Genomic DNA, 22,398 nt, shown 5'->3' with positions numbered 1-22,398 from the left:
CAATTTTCAGGTTCAAAAAGGTCAACGGAACTTGGGATTCGCAGACAGTCTCCCATGCTGGTACTTGCCAATCCTTAAGCCGCATCGCTGCTGTGATCCGACAAGAGCACGCATATTCAGCTTAGAATGGCCGTTGACAGCAGCTGTTCAATTTGAACCTTCTTTTACTATCTCATAGAGAAACTAACACAATTTTCAGGTTCAAAAAGGTCAACGGAACTTGGGATTCCCAGCCAGTCTCCCATGCTGGTACTTGCCAAGCCTTAAGCTGCATTGCTGCTGCGATCTGACGAGAGCAGGCACATTCAGCTTAGAATGGCTGTTGACAGCAGCTGTTCAATTTGAACCTTCTTTTACTATCTCATAGAGAAACTAACACAATTTTCAGGTTCAAAAAGGTCAACGGAACTTGGGATTCCCAGCCAGTCTCCCATGCTGGTACTTGCCAAGCCTTAAGCTGCATTGCTGCTGCGATCTGACGAGAGCAGGCACATTCAGCTTAGAATGGCCGTTGACAGCAGCTGTTCAGTTTGAACCTTCTTTTACTATCTCATAGAGAAACTAACACAATTTTCAGGTTCAAAAAGGTCAACGGAACTTGGGATTCCCAGCCAGTCTCCCATGCTGGTACTTGCCAAGCCTTAAGCTGCATTGCTGCTGCGATCTGACAAGAGCAGGCACATTCAGCTTAGAATGGCCGTTGACAGCAGCTGTTCAGTTTGAACCTTCTTTTACTATCTCATAGAGAAACTAACACAATTTTCAGGTTCATAAAGGTCAACGGAACTTGGGATTCCCAGCCAGTCTCCCATGCTGGTACTTGCCAAGCCTTAAGCTGCATTGCTGCTGCGATCTGACGAGAGCAGGCACATTGAGCTTAGAATGGCCGTTGACAGCAGCTGTTCAATTTGAACCTTCTTTTACTATCTCATAGAGAAACTAACACAATTTTCAGGTTCAAAAAGGTCAACGGAACTTGGGATTCCCAGCCAGTCTCCCATGCTGGTACTTGCCAAGCCTTAAGCTGCATTGCTGCTGCGATCTGACGAGAGCAGGCACATTCAGCTTAGAATGGCTGTTGACAGCAGCTGTTCAGTTTGAACCTTCTTTTACTATCTCATAGAGAAACTAACACAATTTTCAGGTTCAAAAAGGTCAACGGAACTTGGGATTCCCAGCCAGTCTCCCATGCTGGTACTTGCCAAGCCTTAAGCTGCATTGCTGCTGCGATCTGACGAGAGCAGGCACATTCAGCTTAGAATGGCCGTTGACAGCAGTTGTTCAATTTGAACCTTCTTTTACCATCTTTGACAGAGAAACTAACAATTTTCAGGTTTAAAAAGGTCAACGGAACTTGGGATTCCCAGCCAGTCTCCCATGCTGGTACTTGCCAAGCCTTAAGCTGCATTGCTGCTGCGATCTGACGAGAGCAGGCACATTCAGCTTAGAATGGCCGTTGACAGCAGCTTTTCAATTTGAACCTTCTTTTACTATCTCATAGAGAAACTAACACAATTTTCAGGTTCAAAAAGGTCAACGGAACTTGGGATTCCCAGCCAGTCTCCCATGCTGGTACTTGCCAAGCCTTAAGCTGCATTGCTGCTGCGATCTGATGAGAGCAGGCACATTCAGCTTAGAATGGCCGTTGACAGCAGCTGTTCAATTTGAACCTTCTTTTACTATCTCATAGAGAAACTAACACAATTTTCAGGTTCCAAAAGGTCAACAGAACTTGGGATTCCCAGCCAGTCTCCCATGCTGGTACTTGCAAAGCCTTAAGCTGCATTGCTGCTGCGATCTGATGAGAGCAGGCTCATTCAGCTTAGAATGGCCGTTGACAGCAGCTGTTCAGTTTGAACCTTCTTTTACTATCTCATAGAGAAACTAACACAATTTTCAGGTTCAAAAAGGTCAACGGAACTTGGGATTCGCAGCCAGTCTCCCATGCTGGTACTTGCCAATCCTTAAGCCGCATCGCTGCTGTGATCCGACAAGAGCACGCATATTCAGCTTAGAATGGCCGTTGACAGCAGCTGTTCAATTTGAACCTTCTTTTACTATCTCATAGAGAAACTAACACAATTTTCAGGTTCAAAAAGGTCAACGGAACTTGGGATTCCCAGCCAGTCTCCCATGCTGGTACTTGCCAAGCCTTAAGCTGCATTGCTGCTGCGATCTGACGAGAGCAGGCACATTCAGCTTAGAATGGCTGTTGACAGCAGCTGTTCAATTTGAACCTTCTTTTACTATCTCATAGAGAAACTAACACAATTTTCAGGTTCAAAAAGGTCAACGGAACTTGGGATTCCCAGCCAGTATCCCATGCTGGTACTTGCCAAGCCTTAAGCTGCATTGCTGCTGCGATCTGACGAGAGCAGGCACATTCAGCTTAGAATGGCCGTTGACAGCAGCTGTTCAGTTTGAACCTTCTTTTACTATCTCATAGAGAAACTAACACAATTTTCAGGTTCAAAAAGGTCAACGGAACTTGGGATTCGCAGCCAGTCTCCCATGCTGGTACTTGCCAATCCTTAAGCCGCATCGCTGCTGTGATCCGACAAGAGCACGCATATTCAGCTTAGAATGGCCGTTGACAGCAGCTGTTCAATTTGAACCTTCTTTTACTATCTCATAGAGAAACTAACACAATTTTCAGGTTCAAAAAGGTCAACGGAACTTGGGATTCCCAGCCAGTCTCCCATGCTGGTACTTGCCAAGCCTTAAGCTGCATTGCTGCTGCGATCTGACGAGAGCAGGCACATTCAGCTTAGAATGGCCGTTGACAGCAGCTGTTCAATTTGAACCTTCTTTTACCATCTTTGACAGAGAAACTAACAATTTTCAGGTTCAAAAAGGTAAACGGAACTTGGGATTCCCAGCCAGTCTCCCATGCTGGTACTTGCCAAGCCTTAAGCTGCATTGCTGCTGCGATCTGATGAGAGCAGGCACATTGAGCTTAGAATGGCCGTTGACAGCAGCTGTTCAATTTGAACCTTCTTTTACTATCTCATAGAGAAACTAACACAATTTTCAGGTTCAAAAAGGTCAACGGAACTTGGGATTCCCAGCCAGTCTCCCATGCTGGTACTTGCCAAGCCTTAAGCTGCATTGCTGCTGCGATCTGACAAGAGCAGGCACATTCAGCTTAGAATGGCTGTTGACAGCAGCTGTTCAGTTTGAACCTTCTTTTACTATCTCATAGAGAAACTAACACAATTTTCAGGTTCAAAAAGGTCAACGGAACTTGGGATTCCCAGCCAGTCTCCCATGCTGGTACTTGCCAAGCCTTAAGCTGCATTGCTGCTGCGATCTGAGGAGAGCACGCACATTCAGCTTAGAATGGCCGTTGACAGCAGCTGTTCAATTTGAACCTTCTTTTACTATCTCATAGAGAAACTAACACAATTTTCAGGTTCAAAAAGGTCAACGGAACTTGGGATTCACAGCCAGTCTCCCATGCTGGTACTTGCCAAGCCTTAAGCTGCATTGCTGCTGCGATCTGACGAGAGCAGGCACATTCATCTTAGAATGGCTGTTGACAGCAGCTGTTCAATTTGAACCTTCTTTTACTATCTCATAGAGAAACTAACACAATTTTCAGGTTCAAAAAGGTCAACGGAACTTGGGATTCCCAGCCAGTCTCCCATGCTGGTACTTGCCAAGCCTTAAGCTGCATTGATGCTGCGATCTGACGAGAGCAGGCACATTCAGCTTAGAATGGCCGTTGACAGCAGCTGTTTAGTTTGAACCTTCTTTTACCATCTTTGACAGAGAAACTAACAATTTTCAGGTTCAAAAAGATCAACGGAACTTGGGATTCGCAGCCAGTCTCCCATGCTGGTACTTGCCAAGCCTTAAGCCGCATCGCTGCTGTGATCCGACAAGAGCACTCACATTCAGCTTAGAATGGCCATTGACAGCAGCTGTTCAATTTGAACCTTCTTTTACCATCTTTGACAGAGAAACTAACAATTTTCAGGTTCAAAAAGGTCAACGGAACTTGGGATTCCCAGCCAGTCTCCCATGCTGGTACTTGCCAAGCCTTAAGCTGCATTGATGCTGCGATCTGACGAGAGCAGGCACATTCAGCTTAGAATGGCCGTTGACAGCAGCTGTTCAGTTTGAACCTTCTTTTACTATCTCATAGAGAAACTAACACAATTTTCAGGTTCAAAAAGGTCAACGGAACTTGGGATTCCCAGCCAGTCTCCCATGCTGGTACTTGCCAAGCCTTAAGCTGCATTGCTGCTGCGATCTGATGAGAGCAGGCACATTCAGCTTAGAATGGCCGTTGACAGCAGCTGTTCAATTTGAACCTTCTTTTACTATCTCATAGAGAAACTAACACAATTTTCAGGTTCAAAAAGGTCAACGGAACTTGGGATTCCCAGCCAGTCTCCCATGCTGGTACTTGCCAAGCCTTAAGCTGCGGCGATCTGACAAGAGCAGGCACATTCAGCTTAGAATGGCCGTTGACAGCAGCTGTTCAATTTGAACCTTCTTTTACTATCTCATAGAGAAACTAACACAATTTTCAGGTTCAAAAAGGTCAACAGAACTTGGGATTCCCAGCCAGTCTCCCATGCTGGTACTTGCAAAGCCTTAAGCTGCATTGCTGCTGCGATCTGATGAGAGCAGGCTCATTCAGCTTAGAATGGCCGTTGACAGCAGCTGTTCAATTTGAACCTTCTTTTACTATCTCATAGAGAAACTAACACAATTTTCAGGTTCAAAAAGGTCAACGGAACTTGGGATTCCCAGCCAGTATCCCATGCTGGTACTTGCCAAGCCTTAAGCTGCATTGCTGCTGCGATCTGACGAGAGCAGGCACATTCAGCTTAGAATGGCCGTTGACAGCAGCTGTTCAGTTTGAACCTTCTTTTACTATCTCATAGAGAAACTAACACAATTTTCAGGTTCAAAAAGGTCAACGTAACTTGGGATTCGCAGCCAGTCTCCCATGCTGGTACTTGCCAATCCTTAAGCCGCATCGCTGCTGTGATCCGACAAGAGCACGCATATTCAGCTTAGAATGGCCGTTGACAGCAGCTGTTCAATTTGAACCTTCTTTTACTATCTCATAGAGAAACTAACACAATTTTCAGGTTCAAAAAGGTCAACGGAACTTGGGATTCCCAGCCAGTCTCCCATGCTGGTACTTGTCAAGCCTTAAGCTGCATTGCTGCTGCGATCTGACGAGAGCAGGCACATTCAGCTTAGAATGGCTGTTGACAGCAGCTGTTCAATTTGAACCTTCTTTTACTATCTCATAGAGAAACTAACACAATTTTCAGGTTCAAAAAGGTCAACGGAACTTGGGATTCCCAGCCAGTCTCCCATGCTGGTACTTGCCAAGCCTTAAGCTGCATTGATGCTGCGATCTGACGAGAGCAGGCACATTCAGCTTAGAATGGCCGTTGACAGCAGCTGTTCAGTTTGAACCTTCTTTTACTATCTCATAGAGAAACTAACACAATTTTCAGGTTCAAAAAGGTCAACGGAACTTGGGATTCCCAGCCAGTCTCCCATGCTGGTACTTGCCAAGCCTTAAGCTGCATTGCTGCTGCGATCTGACGAGAGCAGGCACATTCAGCTTAGAATGGCCGTTGACAGCAGCTGTTCAGTTTGAACCTTCTTTTACTATCTCATAGAGAAACTAACACAATTTTCAGGTTCAAAAAGGTCAACGGAACTTGGGATTCCCAGCCAGTCTCCCATGCTGGTACTTGCCAAGCCTTAAGCTGCATTGCTGCTGCGATCTGACGAGAGCAGGCACATTCAGCTTAGAATGGCCGTTGACAGCAGCTGTTCAGTTTGAACCTTCTTTTACTATCTCATAGAGAAACTAACACAATTTTCAGGTTCATAAAGGTCAACGGAACTTGGGATTCCCAGCCAGTCTCCCATGCTGGTACTTGCCAAGCCTTAAGCTGCATTGCTGCTGCGATCTGACGAGAGCAGGCACATTGAGCTTAGAATGGCCGTTGACAGCAGCTGTTCAATTTGAACCTTCTTTTACTATCTCATAGAGAAACTAACACAATTTTCAGGTTCAAAAAGGTCAACGGAACTTGGGATTCCCAGCCAGTCTCCCATGCTGGTACTTGCCAAGCCTTAAGCTGCATTGCTGCTGCGATCTGACGAGAGCAGGCACATTCAGCTTAGAATCGCTGTTGACAGCAGCTGTTCAGTTTGAACCTTCTTTTACTATCTCATAGAGAAACTAACACAATTTTCAGGTTCAAAAAGGTCAACGGAACTTGGGATTCCCAGCCAGTCTCCCATGCTGGTACTTGCCAAGCCTTAAGCTGCATTGCTGCTGCGATCTGACGAGAGCAGGCACATTCAGCTTAGAATGGCCGTTGACAGCAGTTGTTCAATTTGAACCTTCTTTTACCATCTTTGACAGAGAAACTAACAATTTTCAGGTTTAAAAAGGTCAACGGAACTTGGGATTCCCAGCCAGTCTCCCATGCTGGTACTTGCCAAGCCTTAAGCTGCATTGCTGCTGCGATCTGACGAGAGCAGGCACATTCAGCTTAGAATGGCCGTTGACAGCAGCTTTTCAATTTGAACCTTCTTTTACTATCTCATAGAGAAACTAACACAATTTTCAGGTTCAAAAAGGTCAACGGAACTTGGGATTCCCAGCCAGTCTCCCATGCTGGTACTTGCCAAGCCTTAAGCTGCATTGCTGCTGCGATCTGACGAGAGCAGGCACATTCAGCTTAGAATGGCCGTTGACAGCAGCTGTTCAGTTTGAACCTTCTTTTACTATCTCATAGAGAAACTAACACAATTTTCAGGTTCAAAAAGGGCAACGGAACTTGGGATTCCCAGCCAGTCTCCCATGCTGGTACTTGCCAAGCCTTAAGCTGCATTGCTGCTGCGATCTGACGAGAGCAGGCACATTCAGCTTAGAATGGCCGTTGACAGCAGCTTTTCAATTTGAACCTTCTTTTACTATCTCATAGAGAAACTAACACAATTTTCAGGTTCAAAAAGGTCAACAGAACTTGGGATTCCCAGCCAGTCTCCCATGCTGGTACTTGCAAAGCCTTAAGCTGCATTGCTGCTGCGATCTGATGAGAGCAGGCTCATTCAGCTTAGAATGGCCGTTGACAGCAGCTGTTCAATTTGAACCTTCTTTTACTATCTCATAGAGAAACTAACACAATTTTCAGGTTCAAAAAGGTCAACGGAACTTGGGATTCCCAGCCAGTATCCCATGCTGGTACTTGCCAAGCCTTAAGCTGCATTGCTGCTGCGATCTGACGAGAGCAGGCACATTCAGCTTAGAATGGCCGTTGACAGCAGCTGTTCAGTTTGAACCTTCTTTTACTATCTCATAGAGAAACTAACACAATTTTCAGGTTCAAAAAGGTCAACGGAACTTGGGATTCGCAGCCAGTCTCCCATGCTGGTACTTGCCAATCCTTAAGCCGCATCGCTGCTGTGATCCGACAAGAGCACGCATATTCAGCTTAGAATGGCCGTTGACAGCAGCTGTTCAATTTGAACCTTCTTTTACTATCTCATAGAGAAACTAACACAATTTTCAGGTTCAAAAAGGTCAACGGAACTTGGGATTCCCAGCCAGTCTCCCATGCTGGTACTTGCCAAGCCTTAAGCTGCATTGCTGCTGCGATCTGACGAGAGCAGGCACATTCAGCTTAGAATGGCTGTTGACAGCAGCTGTTCAATTTGAACCTTCTTTTACTATCTCATAGAGAAACTAACACAATTTTCAGGTTCAAAAAGGTCAACGGAACTTGGGATTCCCAGCCAGTCTCCCATGCTGGTACTTGCCAAGCCTTAAGCTGCATTGATGCTGCGATCTGACGAGAGCAGGCACATTCAGCTTAGAATGGCCGTTGACAGCAGCTGTTCAGTTTGAACCTTCTTTTACTATCTCATAGAGAAACTAACACAATTTTCAGGTTCAAAAAGGTCAACGGAACTTGGGATTCCCAGCCAGTCTCCCATGCTGGTACTTGCCAAGCCTTAAGCTGCATTGCTGCTGCGATCTGACGAGAGCAGGCACATTCAGCTTAGAATGGCCGTTGACAGCAGCTGTTCAGTTTGAACCTTCTTTTACTATCTCATAGAGAAACTAACACAATTTTCAGGTTCAAAAAGGTCAACGGAACTTGGGATTCCCAGCCAGTCTCCCATGCTGGTACTTGCCAAGCCTTAAGCTGCATTGCTGCTGCGATCTGACAAGAGCAGGCACATTCAGCTTAGAATGGCCGTTGACAGCAGCTGTTCAGTTTGAACCTTCTTTTACTATCTCATAGAGAAACTAACACAATTTTCAGGTTCAAAAAGGTCAACGGAACTTGGGATTCCCAGCCAGTCTCCCATGCTGGTACTTGCCAAGCCTTAAGCTGCATTGCTGCTGCGATCTGACGAGAGCAGGCACATTGAGCTTAGAATGGCCGTTGACAGCAGCTGTTCAATTTGAACCTTCTTTTACTATCTCATAGAGAAACTAACACAATTTTCAGGTTCAAAAAGGTCAACGGAACTTGGGATTCCCAGCCAGTCTCCCATGCTGGTACTTGCCAAGCCTTAAGCTGCATTGCTGCTGCGATCTGACGAGAGCAGGCACATTCAGCTTAGAATGGCTGTTGACAGCAGCTGTTCAGTTTGAACCTTCTTTTACTATCTCATAGAGAAACTAACACAATTTTCAGGTTCAAAAAGGTCAACGGAACTTGGGATTCCCAGCCAGTCTCCCATGCTGGTACTTGCCAAGCCTTAAGCTGCATTGCTGCTGCGATCTGACGAGAGCAGGCACATTCAGCTTAGAATGGCCGTTGACAGCAGTTGTTCAATTTGAACCTTCTTTTACCATCTTTGACAGAGAAACTAACAATTTTCAGGTTTAAAAAGGTCAACGGAACTTGGGATTCCCAGCCAGTCTCCCATGCTGGTACTTGCCAAGCCTTAAGCTGCATTGCTGCTGCGATCTGACGAGAGCAGGCACATTCAGCTTAGAATGGCCGTTGACAGCAGCTTTTCAATTTGAACCTTCTTTTACTATCTCATAGAGAAACTAACACAATTTTCAGGTTCAAAAAGGTCAACGGAACTTGGGATTCCCAGCCAGTCTCCCATGCTGGTACTTGCCAAGCCTTAAGCTGCATTGCTGCTGCGATCTGATGAGAGCAGGCACATTCAGCTTAGAATGGCCGTTGACAGCAGCTGTTCAATTTGAACCTTCTTTTACTATCTCATAGAGAAACTAACACAATTTTCAGGTTCAAAAAGGTCAACAGAACTTGGGATTCCCAGCCAGTCTCCCATGCTGGTACTTGCAAAGCCTTAAGCTGCATTGCTGCTGCGATCTGATGAGAGCAGGCTCATTCAGCTTAGAATGGCCGTTGACAGCAGCTGTTCAATTTGAACCTTCTTTTACTATCTCATAGAGAAACTAACACAATTTTCAGGTTCAAAAAGGTCAACGGAACTTGGGATTCCCAGCCAGTATCCCATGCTGGTACTTGCCAAGCCTTAAGCTGCATTGCTGCTGCGATCTGACGAGAGCAGGCACATTCAGCTTAGAATGGCCGTTGACAGCAGCTGTTCAGTTTGAACCTTCTTTTACTATCTCATAGAGAAACTAACACAATTTTCAGGTTCAAAAAGGTCAACGGAACTTGGGATACGCAGCCAGTCTCCCATGCTGGTACTTGCCAATCCTTAAGCCGCATCGCTGCTGTGATCCGACAAGAGCACGCATATTCAGCTTAGAATGGCCGTTGACAGCAGCTGTTCAATTTGAACCTTCTTTTACTATCTCATAGAGAAACTAACACAATTTTCAGGTTCAAAAAGGTCAACGGAACTTGGGATTCCCAGCCAGTCTCCCATGCTGGTACTTGCCAAGCCTTAAGCTGCATTGCTGCTGCGATCTGACGAGAGCAGGCACATTCAGCTTAGAATGGCCGTTGACAGCAGCTGTTCAGTTTGAACCTTCTTTTACTATCTCATAGAGAAACTAACACAATTTTCAGGTTCAAAAAGGTCAACGGAACTTGGGATTCCCAGCCAGTCTCCCATGCTGGTACTTGCCAAGCCTTAAGCTGCATTGCTGCTGCGATCTGACAAGAGCAGGCACATTCAGCTTAGAATCGCCGTTGACAGCAGCTGTTCAGTTTGAACCTTCTTTTACTATCTCATAGAGAAACTAACACAATTTTCAGGTTCATAAAGGTCAACGGAACTTGGGATTCCCAGCCAGTCTCCCATGCTGGTACTTGCCAAGCCTTAAGCTGCATTGCTGCTGCGATCTGAGGAGAGCAGGCACATTGAGCTTAGAATGGCCGTTGACAGCAGCTGTTCAATTTGAACCTTCTTTTACTATCTCATAGAGAAACTAACACAATTTTCAGGTTCAAAAAGGTCAACGGAACTTGGGATTCCCAGCCAGTCTCCCATGCTGGTACTTGCCAAGCCTTAAGCTGCATTGCTGCTGCGATCTGACGAGAGCAGGCACATTGAGCTTAGAATGGCCGTTGACAGCAGCTGTTCAATTTGAACCTTCTTTTACTATCTCATAGAGAAACTAACACAATTTTCAGGTTCAAAAAGGTCAACGGAACTTGGGATTCCCAGCCAGTCTCCCATGCTGGTACTTGCCAAGCCTTAAGCTGCATTGCTGCTGCGATCTGACGAGAGCAGGCACATTCAGCTTAGAATGGCCGTTGACAGCAGCTGTTCAGTTTGAACCTTCTTTTACTATCTCATAGAGAAACTAACACAATTTTCAGGTTCAAAAAGGTCAACGGAACTTGGGATTCCCAGCCAGTCTCCCATGCTGGTACTTGCCAAGCCTTAAGCTGCATTGCTGCTGCGATCTGACGAGAGCAGGCACATTCAGCTTAGAATGGCCGTTGACAGCAGCTGTTCAGTTTGAACCTTCTTTTACTATCTCATAGAGAAACTAACACAATTTTCAGGTTCAAAAAGGTCAACGGAACTTGGGATTCCCAGCCAGTCTCCCATGCTGGTACTTGCCAAGCCTTAAGCTGCATTGCTGCTGCGATCTGACAAGAGCAGGCACATTCAGCTTAGAATCGCCGTTGACAGCAGCTGTTCAGTTTGAACCTTCTTTTACTATCTCATAGAGAAACTAACACAATTTTCAGGTTCAAAAAGGTCAACGGAACTTGGGATTCCCAGCCAGTCTCCCATGCTGGTACTTGCCAAGCCTTAAGCTGCATTGCTGCTGCGATCTGACGAGAGCAGGCACATTCAGCTTAGAATGGCCGTTGACAGCAGTTGTTCAATTTGAACCTTCTTTTACCATCTTTGACAGAGAAACTAACAATTTTCAGGTTTAAAAAGGTCAACGGAACTTGGGATTCCCAGCCAGTCTCCCATGCTGGTACTTGCCAAGCCTTAAGCTGCATTGCTGCTGCGATCTGACGAGAGCAGGCACATTCAGCTTAGAATGGCCGTTGACAGCAGCTTTTCAATTTGAACCTTCTTTTACTATCTCATAGAGAAACTAACACAATTTTCAGGTTCAAAAAGGTCAACGGAACTTGGGATTCCCAGCCAGTCTCCCATGCTGGTACTTGCCAAGCCTTAAGCTGCATTGCTGCTGCGATCTGATGAGAGCAGGCACATTCAGCTTAGAATGGCCGTTGACAGCAGCTGTTCAATTTGAACCTTCTTTTACTATCTCATAGAGAAACTAACACAATTTTCAGGTTCAAAAAGGTCAACAGAACTTGGGATTCCCAGCCAGTCTCCCATGCTGGTACTTGCAAAGCCTTAAGCTGCATTGCTGCTGCGATCTGATGAGAGCAGGCTCATTCAGCTTAGAATGGCCGTTGACAGCAGCTGTTCAATTTGAACCTTCTTTTACTATCTCATAGAGAAACTAACACAATTTTCAGGTTCAAAAAGGTCAACGGAACTTGGGATTCCCAGCCAGTATCCCATGCTGGTACTTGCCAAGCCTTAAGCTGCATTGCTGCTGCGATCTGACGAGAGCAGGCACATTCAGCTTAGAATGGCCGTTGACAGCAGCTGTTCAGTTTGAACCTTCTTTTACTATCTCATAGAGAAACTAACACAATTTTCAGGTTCAAAAAGGTCAACAGAACTTGGGATTCCCAGCCAGTCTCCCATGCTGGTACTTGCAAAGCCTTAAGCTGCATTGCTGCTGCGATCTGATGAGAGCAGGCTCATTCAGCTTAGAATGGCCGTTGACAGCAGCTGTTCAATTTGAACCTTCTTTTACTATCTCATAGAGAAACTAACACAATTTTCAGGTTCAAAAAGGTCAACGGAACTTGGGATTCCCAGCCAGTATCCCATGCTGGTACTTGCAAAGCCTTAAGCTGCATTGCTGCTGCGATCTGATGAGAGCAGGCTCATTCAGCTTAGAATGGCCGTTGACAGCAGCTGTTCAATTTGAACCTTCTTTTACTATCTCATAGAGAAACTAACACAATTTTCAGGTTCAAAAAGGTCAACGGAACTTGGGATTCCCAGCCAGTATCCCATGCTGGTACTTGCCAAGCCTTAAGCTGCATTGCTGCTGCGATCTGACGAGAGCAGGCACATTCAGCTTAGAATGGCCGTTGACAGCAGCTGTTCAATTTGAACCTTCTTTTACTATCTCATAGAGAAACTAACACAATTTTCAGGTTCAAAAAGGTCAACGGAACTTGGGATTCCCAGCCAGTCTCCCATGCTGGTACTTGCCAAGCCTTAAGCTGCATTGCTGCTGCGATCTGACGAGAGCAGGCACATTGAGCTTAGAATGGCCGTTGACAGCAGCTGTTCAATTTGAACCTTCTTTTACTATCTCATAGAGAAACTAACACAATTTTCAGGTTCAAAAAGGTCAACGGAACTTGGGATTCCCAGCCAGTCTCCCATGCTGGTACTTGCCAAGCCTTAAGCTGCATTGCTGCTGCGATCTGACGAGAGCAGGCACATTCAGCTTAGAATGGCCGTTGACAGCAGCTGTTCAGTTTGAACCTTCTTTTACTATCTCATAGAGAAACTAACACAATTTTCAGGTTCAAAAAGGTCAACGGAACTTGGGATTCCCAGCCAGTCTCCCATGCTGGTACTTGCCAAGCCTTAAGCTGCATTGCTGCTGCGATCTGACGAGAGCAGGCACATTCAGCTTAGAATGGCCGTTGACAGCAGCTGTTCAGTTTGAACCTTCTTTTACTATCTCATAGAGAAACTAACACAATTTTCAGGTTCAAAAAGGTCAACGGAACTTGGGATTCCCAGCCAGTCTCCCATGCTGGTACTTGCCAAGCCTTAAGCTGCATTGCTGCTGCGATCTGACAAGAGCAGGCACATTCAGCTTAGAATCGCCGTTGACAGCAGCTGTTCAGTTTGAACCTTCTTTTACTATCTCATAGAGAAACTAACACAATTTTCAGGTTCAAAAAGGTCAACGGAACTTGGGATTCCCAGCCAGTCTCCCATGCTGGTACTTGCCAAGCCTTAAGCTGCATTGCTGCTGCGATCTGACGAGAGCAGGCACATTCAGCTTAGAATGGCCGTTGACAGCAGTTGTTCAATTTGAACCTTCTTTTACCATCTTTGACAGAGAAACTAACAATTTTCAGGTTTAAAAAGGTCAACGGAACTTGGGATTCCCAGCCAGTCTCCCATGCTGGTACTTGCCAAGCCTTAAGCTGCATTGCTGCTGCGATCTGACGAGAGCAGGCACATTCAGCTTAGAATGGCCGTTGACAGCAGCTTTTCAATTTGAACCTTCTTTTACTATCTCATAGAGAAACTAACACAATTTTCAGGTTCAAAAAGGTCAACGGAACTTGGGATTCCCAGCCAGTCTCCCATGCTGGTACTTGCCAAGCCTTAAGCTGCATTGCTGCTGCGATCTGATGAGAGCAGGCACATTCAGCTTAGAATGGCCGTTGACAGCAGCTGTTCAATTTGAACCTTCTTTTACTATCTCATAGAGAAACTAACACAATTTTCAGGTTCAAAAAGGTCAACAGAACTTGGGATTCCCAGCCAGTCTCCCATGCTGGTACTTGCAAAGCCTTAAGCTGCATTGCTGCTGCGATCTGATGAGAGCAGGCTCATTCAGCTTAGAATGGCCGTTGACAGCAGCTGTTCAATTTGAACCTTCTTTTACTATCTCATAGAGAAACTAACACAATTTTCAGGTTCAAAAAGGTCAACGGAACTTGGGATTCCCAGCCAGTATCCCATGCTGGTACTTGCCAAGCCTTAAGCTGCATTGCTGCTGCGATCTGACGAGAGCAGGCACATTCAGCTTAGAATGGCCGTTGACAGCAGCTGTTCAGTTTGAACCTTCTTTTACTATCTCATAGAGAAACTAACACAATTTTCAGGTTCAAAAAGGTCAACGGAACTTGGGATTCGCAGCCAGTCTCCCATGCTGGTACTTGCCAATCCTTAAGCCGCATCGCTGCTGTGATCCGACAAGAGCACGCATATTCAGCTTAGAATGGCCGTTGACAGCAGCTGTTCAATTTGAACCTTCTTTTACTATCTCATAGAGAAACTAACACAATTTTCAGGTTCAAAAAGGTCAACGGAACTTGGGATTCCCAGCCAGTCTCCCATGCTGGTACTTGCCAAGCCTTAAGCTGCATTGCTGCTGCGATCTGACGAGAGCAGGCACATTCAGCTTAGAATGGCCGTTGACAGCAGCTGTTCAGTTTGAACCTTCTTTTACTATCTCATAGAGAAACTAACACAATTTTCAGGTTCAAAAAGGTCAACGGAACTTGGGATTCCCAGCCAGTCTCCCATGCTGGTACTTGCCAAGCCTTAAGCTGCATTGCTGCTGCGATCTGACGAGAGCAGGCACATTCAGCTTAGAATGGCCGTTGACAGCAGCTGTTCAGTTTGAACCTTCTTTTACTATCTCATAGAGAAACTAACACAATTTTCAGGTTCAAAAAGGTCAACGGAACTTGGGATTCCCAGCCAGTCTCCCATGCTGGTACTTGCCAAGCCTTAAGCTGCATTGCTGCTGCGATCTGACAAGAGCAGGCACATTCAGCTTAGAATCGCCGTTGACAGCAGCTGTTCAGTTTGAACCTTCTTTTACTATCTCATAGAGAAACTAACACAATTTTCAGGTTCATAAAGGTCAACGGAACTTGGGATTCCCAGCCAGTCTCCCATGCTGGTACTTGCCAAGCCTTAAGCTGCATTGCTGCTGCGATCTGACGAGAGCAGGCACATTGAGCTTAGAATGGCCGTTGACAGCAGCTGTTCAATTTGAACCTTCTTTTACTATCTCATAGAGAAACTAACACAATTTTCAGGTTCAAAAAGGTCAACGGAACTTGGGATTCCCAGCCAGTCTCCCATGCTGGTACTTGCCAAGCCTTAAGCTGCATTGCTGCTGCGATCTGACGAGAGCAGGCACATTCAGCTTAGAATGGCTGTTGACAGCAGCTGTTCAGTTTGAACCTTCTTTTACTATCTCATAGAGAAACTAACACAATTTTCAGGTTCAAAAAGGTCAACGGAACTTGGGATTCCCAGCCAGTCTCCCATGCTGGTACTTGCCAAGCCTTAAGCTGCATTGCTGCTGCGATCTGACGAGAGCAGGCACATTCAGCTTAGAATGGCCGTTGACAGCAGTTGTTCAATTTGAACCTTCTTTTACCATCTTTGACAGAGAAACTAACAATTTTCAGGTTTAAAAAGGTCAACGGAACTTGGGATTCCCAGCCAGTCTCCCATGCTGGTACTTGCCAAGCCTTAAGCTGCATTGCTGCTGCGATCTGACGAGAGCAGGCACATTCAGCTTAGAATGGCCGTTGACAGCAGCTTTTCAATTTGAACCTTCTTTTACTATCTCATAGAGAAACTAACACAATTTTCAGGTTCAAAAAGGTCAACGGAACTTGGGATTCCCAGCCAGTCTCCCATGCTGGTACTTGCAAAGCCTTAAGCTGCATTGCTGCTGCGATCTGATGAGAGCAGGCTCATTCAGCTTAGAATGGCCGTTGACAGCAGCTGTTCAATTTGAACCTTCTTTTACTATCTCATAGAGAAACTAACACAATTTTCAGGTTCAAAAAGGTCAACGGAACTTGGGATTCCCAGCCAGTATCCCATGCTGGTACTTGCCAAGCCTTAAGCTGCATTGCTGCTGCGATCTGACGAGAGCAGGCACATTCAGCTTAGAATGGCCGTTGACAGCAGCTGTTCAGTTTGAACCTTCTTTTACTATCTCATAGAGAAACTAACACAATTTTCAGGTTCAAAAAGGTCAACGGAACTTGGGATTCGCAGCCAGTCTCCCATGCTGGTACTTGCCAATCCTTAAGCCGCATCGCTGCTGTGATCCGACAAGAGCACGCATATTCAGCTTAGAATGGCCGTTGACAGCAGCTGTTCAATTTGAACCTTCTTTTACTATCTCATAGAGAAACTAACACAATTTTCAGGTTCAAAAAGGTCAACGGAACTTGGGATTCCCAGCCAGTCTCCCATGCTGGTACTTGCCAAGCCTTAAGCTGCATTGCTGCTGCGATCTGACGAGAGCAGGCACATTCAGCTTAGAATGGCTGTTGACAGCAGCTGTTCAATTTGAACCTTCTTTTACTATCTCATAGAGAAACTAACACAATTTTCAGGTTCAAAAAGGTCAACGGAACTTGGGATTCCCAGCCAGTCTCCCATGCTGGTACTTGCCAAGCCTTAAGCTGCATTGATGCTGCGATCTGACGAGAGCAGGCACATTCAGCTTAGAATGGCCGTTGACAGCAGCTGTTCAGTTTGAACCTTCTTTTACTATCTCATAGAGAAACTAACACAATTTTCAGGTTCAAAAAGGTCAACGGAACTTGGGATTCCCAGCCAGTCTCCCATGCTGGTACTTGCCAAGCCTTAAGCTGCATTGCTGCTGCGATCTGACGAGAGCAGGCACATTCAGCTTAGAATGGCCGTTGACAGCAGCTGTTCAGTTTGAACCTTCTTTTACTATCTCATAGAGAAACTAACACAATTTTCAGGTTCATAAAGGTCAACGGAACTTGGGATTCCCAGCCAGTCTCCCATGCTGGTACTTGCCAAGCCTTAAGCTGCATTGCTGCTGCGATCTGACGAGAGCAGGCACATTGAGCTTAGAATGGCCGTTGACAGCAGCTGTTCAATTTGAACCTTCTTTTACTATCTCATAGAGAAACTAACACAATTTTCAGGTTCAAAAAGGTCAACGGAACTTGGGATTCCCAGCCAGTCTCCCATGCTGGTACTTGCCAAGCCTTAAGCTGCATTGCTGCTGCGATCTGACGAGAGCAGGCACATTCAGCTTAGAATGGCTGTTGACAGCAGCTGTTCAGTTTGAACCTTCTTTTACTATCTCATAGAGAAACTAACACAATTTTCAGGTTCAAAAAGGTCAACGGAACTTGGGATTCCCAGCCAGTCTCCCATGCTGGTACTTGCCAAGCCTTAAGCTGCATTGCTGCTGCGATCTGACGAGAGCAGGCACATTCAGCTTAGAATGGCCGTTGACAGCAGTTGTTCAATTTGAACCTTCTTTTACCATCTTTGACAGAGAAACTAACAATTTTCAGGTTTAAAAAGGTCAACGGAACTTGGGATTCCCAGCCAGTCTCCCATGCTGGTACTTGCCAAGCCTTAAGCTGCATTGCTGCTGCGATCTGATGAGAGCAGGCACATTCAGCTTAGAATGGCCGTTGACAGCAGCTGTTCAATTTGAACCTTCTTTTACTATCTCATAGAGAAACTAACACAATTTTCAGGTTCAAAAAGGTCAACAGAACTTGGGATTCCCAGCCAGACTCCCATGCTGGTACTTGCAAAGCCTTAAGCTGCATTGCTGCTGCGATCTGATGAGAGCAGGCTCATTCAGCTTAGAATGGCCGTTGACAGCAGCTGTTCAATTTGAACCTTCTTTTACTATCTCATAGAGAAACTAACACAATTTTCAGGTTCAAAAAGGTCAACGGAACTTGGGATTCCCAGCCAGTATCCCATGCTGGTACTTGCCAAGCCTTAAGCTGCATTGCTGCTGCGATCTGACGAGAGCAGGCACATTCAGCTTAGAATGGCCGTTGACAGCAGCTGTTCAGTTTGAACCTTCTTTTACTATCTCATAGAGAAACTAACACAATTTTCAGGTTCAAAAAGGTCAACGGAACTTGGGATTCGCAGCCAGTCTCCCATGCTGGTACTTGCCAATCCTTAAGCCGCATCGCTGCTGTGATCCGACAAGAGCACGCATATTCAGCTTAGAATGGCCGTTGACAGCAGCTGTTCAATTTGAACCTTCTTTTACTATCTCATAGAGAAACTAACACAATTTTCAGGTTCAAAAAGGTCAACGGAACTTGGGATTCCCAGCCAGTCTCCCATGCTGGTACTTGCCAAGCCTTAAGCTGCATTGCTGCTGCGATCTGACGAGAGCAGGCACATTCAGCTTAGAATGGCTGTTGACAGCAGCTGTTCAATTTGAACCTTCTTTTACTATCTCATAGAGAAACTAACACAATTTTCAGGTTCAAAAAGGTCAACGGAACTTGGGATTCCCAGCCAGTATCCCATGCTGGTACTTGCCAAGCCTTAAGCTGCATTGCTGCTGCGATCTGACGAGAGCAGGCACATTCAGCTTAGAATGGCCGTTGACAGCAGCTGTTCAGTTTGAACCTTCTTTTACTATCTCATAGAGAAACTAACACAATTTTCAGGTTCAAAAAGGTCAACGGAACTTGGGATTCGCAGCCAGTCTCCCATGCTGGTACTTGCCAATCCTTAAGCCGCATCGCTGCTGTGATCCGACAAGAGCACGCATATTCAGCTTAGAATGGCCGTTGACAGCAGCTGTTCAATTTGAACCTTCTTTTACTATCTCATAGAGAAACTAACACAATTTTCAGGTTCAAAAAGGTCAACGGAACTTGGGATTCCCAGCCAGTCTCCCATGCTGGTACTTGCCAAGCCTTAAGCTGCATTGCTGCTGCGATCTGACGAGAGCAGGCACATTCAGCTTAGAATGGCCGTTGACAGCAGCTGTTCAATTTGAACCTTCTTTTACCATCTTTGACAGAGAAACTAACAATTTTCAGGTTCAAAAAGGTAAACGGAACTTGGGATTCCCAGCCAGTCTCCCATGCTGGTACTTGCCAAGCCTTAAGCTGCATTGCTGCTGCGATCTGATGAGAGCAGGCACATTGAGCTTAGAATGGCCGTTGACAGCAGCTGTTCAATTTGAACCTTCTTTTACTATCTCATAGAGAAACTAACACAATTTTCAGGTTCAAAAAGGTCAACGGAACTTGGGATTCCCAGCCAGTCTCCCATGCTGGTACTTGCCAAGCCTTAAGCTGCATTGCTGCTGCGATCTGACAAGAGCAGGCACATTCAGCTTAGAATGGCTGTTGACAGCAGCTGTTCAGTTTGAACCTTCTTTTACTATCTCATAGAGAAACTAACACAATTTTCAGGTTCAAAAAGGTCAACGGAACTTGGGATTCCCAGCCAGTCTCCCATGCTGGTACTTGCCAAGCTTTAAGCTGCATTGCTGCTGCGATCTGAGGAGAGCACGCACATTCAGCTTAGAATGGCCGTTGACAGCAGCTGTTCAATTTGAACCTTCTTTTACTATCTCATAGAGAAACTAACACAATTTTCAGGTTCAAAAAGGTCAACGGAACTTGGGATTCCCAGCCAGTCTCCCATGCTGGTACTTGCCAAGCCTTAAGCTGCATTGATGCTGCGATCTGACGAGAGCAGGCACATTCAGCTTAGAATGGCCGTTGACAGCAGCTGTTTAGTTTGAACCTTCTTTTACCATCTTTGACAGAGAAACTAACAATTTTCAGGTTCAAAAAGATCAACGGAACTTGGGATTCGCAGCCAGTCTCCCATGCTGGTACTTGCCAAGCCTTAAGCCGCATCGCTGCTGTGATCCGACAAGAGCACTCACATTCAGCTTAGAATGGCCATTGACAGCAGCTGTTCAATTTGAACCTTCTTTTACCATCTTTGACAGAGAAACTAACAATTTTCAGGTTCAAAAAGGTCAACGGAACTTGGGATTCCCAGCCAGTCTCCCATGCTGGTACTTGCCAAGCCTTAAGCTGCATTGATGCTGCGATCTGACGAGAGCAGGCACATTCAGCTTAGAATGGCCGTTGACAGCAGCTGTTCAGTTTGAACCTTCTTTTACTATCTTATAGAGAAACTAACACAATTTTCAGGTTCAAAAAGGTCAACGGAACTTGGGATTCCCAGCCAGTCTCCCATGTTGGTACTTGCCAAGCCTTAAGCTGCATTGCTGCTGCGATCCGACGAGAGCAGGCACATTCAGCTTAGAATGGCCGTTGACAGCAGCAGTTCAATTTGAACCTTCTTTTACCATCTTTGACAGAGAAACTAACAATTTTCAGGTTCAAAAAGGTCAACAGAACATGGGATTCCCAGCCAGTCTCCCATGCTGGTACTTGCCAAGCCTTAATCTGCATTGCTGCTGCGATCTGACGAGAGCAGGCACATTCAGCTTAGAATGGCCGTTGACAGCAGCTGTTCAATTTGAACCTTCTTTTACTATCTCATAGAAAAACTAACACAATTTTCAGGTTCAAAAAGGTCAACAGAACTTGGTATTCCCAGCCAGTCTCCCATGCTGGTACTTGCCAAGCCTTAAGCTGCATTGCTGCTGCGATCTGACGAGAGCACGCACATTCAGCTTAGAATGGCCGTTGACAGCAGCTGTTCAATTTGAACCTTCTTTTATTATCTCATAGAGAAACTAACACAATTTTCAGGTTCAAAAAGGTCAACGGAACTTGGGATTCCCAGCCAGTCTCCCATGCTGGTACTTGCCAAGCCTTAAGCTGCATTGCTGCTGCGATCTGACGAGAGCAGGCACATTCAGCTTAGAATGGCCGTTGACAGCAGCTGTTCAATTTGAACCTTCTTTTACTATCTCATAGAGAAACTAACACAATTTTCAGGTTCAAAAAGGTCAACGGAACTTGGGATTCCCAGCCAGTCTCCCATGCTGGTACTTGCCAAGCCTTAAGCTGCTGCGATCTGACAAGAGCAGGCACATTCAGCTTAGAATGGCCGTTGACAGCAGCTGTTCAGTTTGAACCTTCTTTTACTATCTCATAGAGAAACTAACACAATTTTCAGGTTCAGAAAGGTAAACGGAACTTGGGATTCCCAGCCAGTCTCCCATGCTGGTACTTGCCAAGCCTTAAGCTGCATTGCTGCTGCGATCTGACGAGAGCAGGCACATTCAGCTTAGAATGGCCGTTGACAGCAGCTGTTCAATTTGAACTTTCTTTTACTATCTCATAGAAAAACTAACACAATTTTCAGGTTCAAAAAGGTCAACAGAACTTGGGATTTCCAGCCAGTCTCCCATGCTGGTACTTGCCAAGCCTTAAGCTGCATTGCTGCTGCGATCTGACGAGAGCAGGCACATTCAGCTTAGAATGGCCGTTGACAGCAGCTGTTCAATTTGAACCTTCTTTTACTATCTCATAGAGAAACTAACACAATTTTCAGGTTCAAAAAGGTCAACGGAACTTGGGATTCCCAGCCAGTCTCCCATGCTGGTACTTGCCAAGCCTTAAGCTACATTGCTGCTGGATTCCCAGCCAGTCTCCCATGCTGGTACTTGCCAAGCCTTAAGCTGCTGCGATCTGACGAGAGCAGGCACATTCAGCTTAGAATGGCCGTTGACAGCAGCTGTTCAATTTGAACCTTCTTTTACTATCTCATAGAGAAACTAACACAATTTTCAGGTTCAAAAAGGTCAACGGAACTTGGGATTCCCAGCCAGTCTCCCATGCTGGTACTTGCCAAGCCTTAAGCTGCTGCGATCTGACGAGAGCAGGCACATTCAGCTTAAAATGGCCGTTGACAGCAGCTGTTCAATTTGAACCTTCTTTTACTATCTCATAGAGAAACTTACACAATTTTCAGGTTCAAAAAGGTCAACGGAACTTGGGATTCCCAGCCAGTCTCCCATGCTGGTACTTGCCAAGCCTTAAGCTGCATTGCTGCTGCAATCTGACGAGAGCAGGCACATTCAGCTTAGAATTGCCGTTGACAGCAGCTGTTCAATTTGAACCTTCTTTTACTATCTCATAGAGAAACTAACACAATTTTCAGGTTCAAAAAGGTCAACGGAACTTGGGATTCGCAGCCAGTCTCCCATGCTGGTACTTGCCAAGCCTTAAGCTGCATTGCTGCTGCGATCTGACGAGAGCAGGCACATTCAGCTTAGAATGGCCGTTGACAGCAGCTGCCTAATTTCTACTTTCTTTTACTATCTCATAGAGAAACTAACACAATTTTCAGGTTCAAAAAGGTCAACGGAACTTGGGATTCCCAGCCAGTCTCCATGCTGGTACTTGCCAA

The 22,398-nt window shown here is 45.7% G+C and overlaps 99 pseudogenes; all 99 read right to left on the bottom strand.

Moving 5' to 3' along the window:
- Window positions 1-208: 208 nt before the first annotated feature.
- On the bottom strand, window positions 209-327 carry LOC140090076 (5S ribosomal RNA; annotated as a pseudogene).
- A 70-nt stretch (window positions 328-397) lies between these two features.
- LOC140098019 (5S ribosomal RNA) lies at window positions 398-516 on the bottom strand (annotated as a pseudogene).
- Window positions 517-586: 70 nt separating this feature from the next.
- LOC140088987 (5S ribosomal RNA) lies at window positions 587-705 on the bottom strand (annotated as a pseudogene).
- Window positions 706-775: 70 nt separating this feature from the next.
- On the bottom strand, window positions 776-894 carry LOC140088543 (5S ribosomal RNA; annotated as a pseudogene).
- Window positions 895-964: 70 nt separating this feature from the next.
- LOC140090075 (5S ribosomal RNA) lies at window positions 965-1,083 on the bottom strand (annotated as a pseudogene).
- Window positions 1,084-1,153: 70 nt separating this feature from the next.
- Window positions 1,154-1,272, bottom strand: LOC140098007 (5S ribosomal RNA; annotated as a pseudogene).
- Window positions 1,273-1,342: 70 nt separating this feature from the next.
- On the bottom strand, window positions 1,343-1,461 carry LOC140097994 (5S ribosomal RNA; annotated as a pseudogene).
- A 70-nt stretch (window positions 1,462-1,531) lies between these two features.
- On the bottom strand, window positions 1,532-1,650 carry LOC140099246 (5S ribosomal RNA; annotated as a pseudogene).
- Window positions 1,651-1,720: 70 nt separating this feature from the next.
- LOC140095658 (5S ribosomal RNA) lies at window positions 1,721-1,839 on the bottom strand (annotated as a pseudogene).
- A 259-nt stretch (window positions 1,840-2,098) lies between these two features.
- On the bottom strand, window positions 2,099-2,217 carry LOC140090074 (5S ribosomal RNA; annotated as a pseudogene).
- Window positions 2,218-2,287: 70 nt separating this feature from the next.
- LOC140083532 (5S ribosomal RNA) lies at window positions 2,288-2,406 on the bottom strand (annotated as a pseudogene).
- Window positions 2,407-2,665: 259 nt separating this feature from the next.
- LOC140097980 (5S ribosomal RNA) lies at window positions 2,666-2,784 on the bottom strand (annotated as a pseudogene).
- Window positions 2,785-2,854: 70 nt separating this feature from the next.
- On the bottom strand, window positions 2,855-2,973 carry LOC140093764 (5S ribosomal RNA; annotated as a pseudogene).
- A 70-nt stretch (window positions 2,974-3,043) lies between these two features.
- On the bottom strand, window positions 3,044-3,162 carry LOC140097834 (5S ribosomal RNA; annotated as a pseudogene).
- Window positions 3,163-3,232: 70 nt separating this feature from the next.
- On the bottom strand, window positions 3,233-3,351 carry LOC140093788 (5S ribosomal RNA; annotated as a pseudogene).
- Window positions 3,352-3,610: 259 nt separating this feature from the next.
- On the bottom strand, window positions 3,611-3,729 carry LOC140084157 (5S ribosomal RNA; annotated as a pseudogene).
- A 259-nt stretch (window positions 3,730-3,988) lies between these two features.
- On the bottom strand, window positions 3,989-4,107 carry LOC140084155 (5S ribosomal RNA; annotated as a pseudogene).
- A 70-nt stretch (window positions 4,108-4,177) lies between these two features.
- LOC140099233 (5S ribosomal RNA) lies at window positions 4,178-4,296 on the bottom strand (annotated as a pseudogene).
- Window positions 4,297-4,547: 251 nt separating this feature from the next.
- LOC140095657 (5S ribosomal RNA) lies at window positions 4,548-4,666 on the bottom strand (annotated as a pseudogene).
- A 70-nt stretch (window positions 4,667-4,736) lies between these two features.
- Window positions 4,737-4,855, bottom strand: LOC140083531 (5S ribosomal RNA; annotated as a pseudogene).
- A 259-nt stretch (window positions 4,856-5,114) lies between these two features.
- Window positions 5,115-5,233, bottom strand: LOC140092213 (5S ribosomal RNA; annotated as a pseudogene).
- A 70-nt stretch (window positions 5,234-5,303) lies between these two features.
- LOC140084154 (5S ribosomal RNA) lies at window positions 5,304-5,422 on the bottom strand (annotated as a pseudogene).
- Window positions 5,423-5,492: 70 nt separating this feature from the next.
- On the bottom strand, window positions 5,493-5,611 carry LOC140097968 (5S ribosomal RNA; annotated as a pseudogene).
- A 70-nt stretch (window positions 5,612-5,681) lies between these two features.
- Window positions 5,682-5,800, bottom strand: LOC140097956 (5S ribosomal RNA; annotated as a pseudogene).
- Window positions 5,801-5,870: 70 nt separating this feature from the next.
- Window positions 5,871-5,989, bottom strand: LOC140088541 (5S ribosomal RNA; annotated as a pseudogene).
- Window positions 5,990-6,059: 70 nt separating this feature from the next.
- On the bottom strand, window positions 6,060-6,178 carry LOC140095213 (5S ribosomal RNA; annotated as a pseudogene).
- Window positions 6,179-6,248: 70 nt separating this feature from the next.
- LOC140097944 (5S ribosomal RNA) lies at window positions 6,249-6,367 on the bottom strand (annotated as a pseudogene).
- Window positions 6,368-6,437: 70 nt separating this feature from the next.
- LOC140097931 (5S ribosomal RNA) lies at window positions 6,438-6,556 on the bottom strand (annotated as a pseudogene).
- A 70-nt stretch (window positions 6,557-6,626) lies between these two features.
- Window positions 6,627-6,745, bottom strand: LOC140097919 (5S ribosomal RNA; annotated as a pseudogene).
- A 70-nt stretch (window positions 6,746-6,815) lies between these two features.
- Window positions 6,816-6,934, bottom strand: LOC140084754 (5S ribosomal RNA; annotated as a pseudogene).
- Window positions 6,935-7,004: 70 nt separating this feature from the next.
- On the bottom strand, window positions 7,005-7,123 carry LOC140095654 (5S ribosomal RNA; annotated as a pseudogene).
- A 70-nt stretch (window positions 7,124-7,193) lies between these two features.
- On the bottom strand, window positions 7,194-7,312 carry LOC140083530 (5S ribosomal RNA; annotated as a pseudogene).
- A 259-nt stretch (window positions 7,313-7,571) lies between these two features.
- On the bottom strand, window positions 7,572-7,690 carry LOC140090073 (5S ribosomal RNA; annotated as a pseudogene).
- A 70-nt stretch (window positions 7,691-7,760) lies between these two features.
- LOC140084152 (5S ribosomal RNA) lies at window positions 7,761-7,879 on the bottom strand (annotated as a pseudogene).
- Window positions 7,880-7,949: 70 nt separating this feature from the next.
- On the bottom strand, window positions 7,950-8,068 carry LOC140097907 (5S ribosomal RNA; annotated as a pseudogene).
- A 70-nt stretch (window positions 8,069-8,138) lies between these two features.
- Window positions 8,139-8,257, bottom strand: LOC140088986 (5S ribosomal RNA; annotated as a pseudogene).
- A 70-nt stretch (window positions 8,258-8,327) lies between these two features.
- On the bottom strand, window positions 8,328-8,446 carry LOC140088540 (5S ribosomal RNA; annotated as a pseudogene).
- A 70-nt stretch (window positions 8,447-8,516) lies between these two features.
- Window positions 8,517-8,635, bottom strand: LOC140090072 (5S ribosomal RNA; annotated as a pseudogene).
- Window positions 8,636-8,705: 70 nt separating this feature from the next.
- LOC140097895 (5S ribosomal RNA) lies at window positions 8,706-8,824 on the bottom strand (annotated as a pseudogene).
- A 70-nt stretch (window positions 8,825-8,894) lies between these two features.
- On the bottom strand, window positions 8,895-9,013 carry LOC140097883 (5S ribosomal RNA; annotated as a pseudogene).
- A 70-nt stretch (window positions 9,014-9,083) lies between these two features.
- LOC140099221 (5S ribosomal RNA) lies at window positions 9,084-9,202 on the bottom strand (annotated as a pseudogene).
- A 70-nt stretch (window positions 9,203-9,272) lies between these two features.
- LOC140095653 (5S ribosomal RNA) lies at window positions 9,273-9,391 on the bottom strand (annotated as a pseudogene).
- Window positions 9,392-9,461: 70 nt separating this feature from the next.
- Window positions 9,462-9,580, bottom strand: LOC140083529 (5S ribosomal RNA; annotated as a pseudogene).
- Window positions 9,581-9,839: 259 nt separating this feature from the next.
- LOC140097868 (5S ribosomal RNA) lies at window positions 9,840-9,958 on the bottom strand (annotated as a pseudogene).
- Window positions 9,959-10,028: 70 nt separating this feature from the next.
- Window positions 10,029-10,147, bottom strand: LOC140094395 (5S ribosomal RNA; annotated as a pseudogene).
- A 70-nt stretch (window positions 10,148-10,217) lies between these two features.
- LOC140094323 (5S ribosomal RNA) lies at window positions 10,218-10,336 on the bottom strand (annotated as a pseudogene).
- A 70-nt stretch (window positions 10,337-10,406) lies between these two features.
- LOC140088539 (5S ribosomal RNA) lies at window positions 10,407-10,525 on the bottom strand (annotated as a pseudogene).
- Window positions 10,526-10,595: 70 nt separating this feature from the next.
- Window positions 10,596-10,714, bottom strand: LOC140097856 (5S ribosomal RNA; annotated as a pseudogene).
- Window positions 10,715-10,784: 70 nt separating this feature from the next.
- Window positions 10,785-10,903, bottom strand: LOC140097844 (5S ribosomal RNA; annotated as a pseudogene).
- A 70-nt stretch (window positions 10,904-10,973) lies between these two features.
- Window positions 10,974-11,092, bottom strand: LOC140094394 (5S ribosomal RNA; annotated as a pseudogene).
- A 70-nt stretch (window positions 11,093-11,162) lies between these two features.
- On the bottom strand, window positions 11,163-11,281 carry LOC140097832 (5S ribosomal RNA; annotated as a pseudogene).
- Window positions 11,282-11,351: 70 nt separating this feature from the next.
- On the bottom strand, window positions 11,352-11,470 carry LOC140097820 (5S ribosomal RNA; annotated as a pseudogene).
- Window positions 11,471-11,540: 70 nt separating this feature from the next.
- LOC140099208 (5S ribosomal RNA) lies at window positions 11,541-11,659 on the bottom strand (annotated as a pseudogene).
- A 70-nt stretch (window positions 11,660-11,729) lies between these two features.
- Window positions 11,730-11,848, bottom strand: LOC140095652 (5S ribosomal RNA; annotated as a pseudogene).
- A 70-nt stretch (window positions 11,849-11,918) lies between these two features.
- On the bottom strand, window positions 11,919-12,037 carry LOC140083528 (5S ribosomal RNA; annotated as a pseudogene).
- A 70-nt stretch (window positions 12,038-12,107) lies between these two features.
- LOC140095651 (5S ribosomal RNA) lies at window positions 12,108-12,226 on the bottom strand (annotated as a pseudogene).
- Window positions 12,227-12,296: 70 nt separating this feature from the next.
- On the bottom strand, window positions 12,297-12,415 carry LOC140098017 (5S ribosomal RNA; annotated as a pseudogene).
- A 70-nt stretch (window positions 12,416-12,485) lies between these two features.
- LOC140083527 (5S ribosomal RNA) lies at window positions 12,486-12,604 on the bottom strand (annotated as a pseudogene).
- A 70-nt stretch (window positions 12,605-12,674) lies between these two features.
- On the bottom strand, window positions 12,675-12,793 carry LOC140088538 (5S ribosomal RNA; annotated as a pseudogene).
- A 70-nt stretch (window positions 12,794-12,863) lies between these two features.
- LOC140097808 (5S ribosomal RNA) lies at window positions 12,864-12,982 on the bottom strand (annotated as a pseudogene).
- A 70-nt stretch (window positions 12,983-13,052) lies between these two features.
- On the bottom strand, window positions 13,053-13,171 carry LOC140097796 (5S ribosomal RNA; annotated as a pseudogene).
- A 70-nt stretch (window positions 13,172-13,241) lies between these two features.
- Window positions 13,242-13,360, bottom strand: LOC140094392 (5S ribosomal RNA; annotated as a pseudogene).
- A 70-nt stretch (window positions 13,361-13,430) lies between these two features.
- Window positions 13,431-13,549, bottom strand: LOC140097784 (5S ribosomal RNA; annotated as a pseudogene).
- A 70-nt stretch (window positions 13,550-13,619) lies between these two features.
- Window positions 13,620-13,738, bottom strand: LOC140097772 (5S ribosomal RNA; annotated as a pseudogene).
- A 70-nt stretch (window positions 13,739-13,808) lies between these two features.
- Window positions 13,809-13,927, bottom strand: LOC140099196 (5S ribosomal RNA; annotated as a pseudogene).
- A 70-nt stretch (window positions 13,928-13,997) lies between these two features.
- On the bottom strand, window positions 13,998-14,116 carry LOC140095650 (5S ribosomal RNA; annotated as a pseudogene).
- A 70-nt stretch (window positions 14,117-14,186) lies between these two features.
- Window positions 14,187-14,305, bottom strand: LOC140083525 (5S ribosomal RNA; annotated as a pseudogene).
- A 259-nt stretch (window positions 14,306-14,564) lies between these two features.
- On the bottom strand, window positions 14,565-14,683 carry LOC140097758 (5S ribosomal RNA; annotated as a pseudogene).
- Window positions 14,684-14,753: 70 nt separating this feature from the next.
- Window positions 14,754-14,872, bottom strand: LOC140097745 (5S ribosomal RNA; annotated as a pseudogene).
- A 70-nt stretch (window positions 14,873-14,942) lies between these two features.
- LOC140094391 (5S ribosomal RNA) lies at window positions 14,943-15,061 on the bottom strand (annotated as a pseudogene).
- A 70-nt stretch (window positions 15,062-15,131) lies between these two features.
- Window positions 15,132-15,250, bottom strand: LOC140088537 (5S ribosomal RNA; annotated as a pseudogene).
- Window positions 15,251-15,320: 70 nt separating this feature from the next.
- Window positions 15,321-15,439, bottom strand: LOC140090070 (5S ribosomal RNA; annotated as a pseudogene).
- A 70-nt stretch (window positions 15,440-15,509) lies between these two features.
- LOC140097733 (5S ribosomal RNA) lies at window positions 15,510-15,628 on the bottom strand (annotated as a pseudogene).
- A 70-nt stretch (window positions 15,629-15,698) lies between these two features.
- On the bottom strand, window positions 15,699-15,817 carry LOC140097721 (5S ribosomal RNA; annotated as a pseudogene).
- Window positions 15,818-15,887: 70 nt separating this feature from the next.
- Window positions 15,888-16,006, bottom strand: LOC140094637 (5S ribosomal RNA; annotated as a pseudogene).
- Window positions 16,007-16,076: 70 nt separating this feature from the next.
- Window positions 16,077-16,195, bottom strand: LOC140083524 (5S ribosomal RNA; annotated as a pseudogene).
- A 259-nt stretch (window positions 16,196-16,454) lies between these two features.
- On the bottom strand, window positions 16,455-16,573 carry LOC140090069 (5S ribosomal RNA; annotated as a pseudogene).
- A 70-nt stretch (window positions 16,574-16,643) lies between these two features.
- On the bottom strand, window positions 16,644-16,762 carry LOC140084151 (5S ribosomal RNA; annotated as a pseudogene).
- Window positions 16,763-16,832: 70 nt separating this feature from the next.
- LOC140097709 (5S ribosomal RNA) lies at window positions 16,833-16,951 on the bottom strand (annotated as a pseudogene).
- A 70-nt stretch (window positions 16,952-17,021) lies between these two features.
- On the bottom strand, window positions 17,022-17,140 carry LOC140088532 (5S ribosomal RNA; annotated as a pseudogene).
- A 70-nt stretch (window positions 17,141-17,210) lies between these two features.
- On the bottom strand, window positions 17,211-17,329 carry LOC140090068 (5S ribosomal RNA; annotated as a pseudogene).
- Window positions 17,330-17,399: 70 nt separating this feature from the next.
- Window positions 17,400-17,518, bottom strand: LOC140097697 (5S ribosomal RNA; annotated as a pseudogene).
- Window positions 17,519-17,588: 70 nt separating this feature from the next.
- LOC140099183 (5S ribosomal RNA) lies at window positions 17,589-17,707 on the bottom strand (annotated as a pseudogene).
- Window positions 17,708-17,966: 259 nt separating this feature from the next.
- Window positions 17,967-18,085, bottom strand: LOC140083523 (5S ribosomal RNA; annotated as a pseudogene).
- A 259-nt stretch (window positions 18,086-18,344) lies between these two features.
- Window positions 18,345-18,463, bottom strand: LOC140090067 (5S ribosomal RNA; annotated as a pseudogene).
- A 70-nt stretch (window positions 18,464-18,533) lies between these two features.
- Window positions 18,534-18,652, bottom strand: LOC140083522 (5S ribosomal RNA; annotated as a pseudogene).
- A 259-nt stretch (window positions 18,653-18,911) lies between these two features.
- On the bottom strand, window positions 18,912-19,030 carry LOC140097685 (5S ribosomal RNA; annotated as a pseudogene).
- Window positions 19,031-19,100: 70 nt separating this feature from the next.
- Window positions 19,101-19,219, bottom strand: LOC140093763 (5S ribosomal RNA; annotated as a pseudogene).
- Window positions 19,220-19,289: 70 nt separating this feature from the next.
- Window positions 19,290-19,408, bottom strand: LOC140097833 (5S ribosomal RNA; annotated as a pseudogene).
- A 259-nt stretch (window positions 19,409-19,667) lies between these two features.
- On the bottom strand, window positions 19,668-19,786 carry LOC140084150 (5S ribosomal RNA; annotated as a pseudogene).
- A 259-nt stretch (window positions 19,787-20,045) lies between these two features.
- Window positions 20,046-20,164, bottom strand: LOC140084149 (5S ribosomal RNA; annotated as a pseudogene).
- A 70-nt stretch (window positions 20,165-20,234) lies between these two features.
- LOC140085439 (5S ribosomal RNA) lies at window positions 20,235-20,353 on the bottom strand (annotated as a pseudogene).
- A 70-nt stretch (window positions 20,354-20,423) lies between these two features.
- LOC140095767 (5S ribosomal RNA) lies at window positions 20,424-20,542 on the bottom strand (annotated as a pseudogene).
- Window positions 20,543-20,612: 70 nt separating this feature from the next.
- Window positions 20,613-20,731, bottom strand: LOC140086841 (5S ribosomal RNA; annotated as a pseudogene).
- A 70-nt stretch (window positions 20,732-20,801) lies between these two features.
- On the bottom strand, window positions 20,802-20,920 carry LOC140097673 (5S ribosomal RNA; annotated as a pseudogene).
- Window positions 20,921-21,171: 251 nt separating this feature from the next.
- On the bottom strand, window positions 21,172-21,290 carry LOC140086071 (5S ribosomal RNA; annotated as a pseudogene).
- Window positions 21,291-21,360: 70 nt separating this feature from the next.
- On the bottom strand, window positions 21,361-21,479 carry LOC140090630 (5S ribosomal RNA; annotated as a pseudogene).
- A 490-nt stretch (window positions 21,480-21,969) lies between these two features.
- Window positions 21,970-22,088, bottom strand: LOC140093645 (5S ribosomal RNA; annotated as a pseudogene).
- A 70-nt stretch (window positions 22,089-22,158) lies between these two features.
- LOC140088239 (5S ribosomal RNA) lies at window positions 22,159-22,277 on the bottom strand (annotated as a pseudogene).
- Between the last annotated feature and the right edge of the window lie 121 nt (window positions 22,278-22,398).

Source organism: Engystomops pustulosus, chromosome 9 (assembly GCF_040894005.1).
Source record: "Engystomops pustulosus chromosome 9, aEngPut4.maternal, whole genome shotgun sequence".
Classification (NCBI taxonomy): Eukaryota; Metazoa; Chordata; class Amphibia; order Anura; family Leptodactylidae; genus Engystomops; species Engystomops pustulosus.
This window is presented reverse-complemented; position numbering and strand designations above follow the sequence as displayed.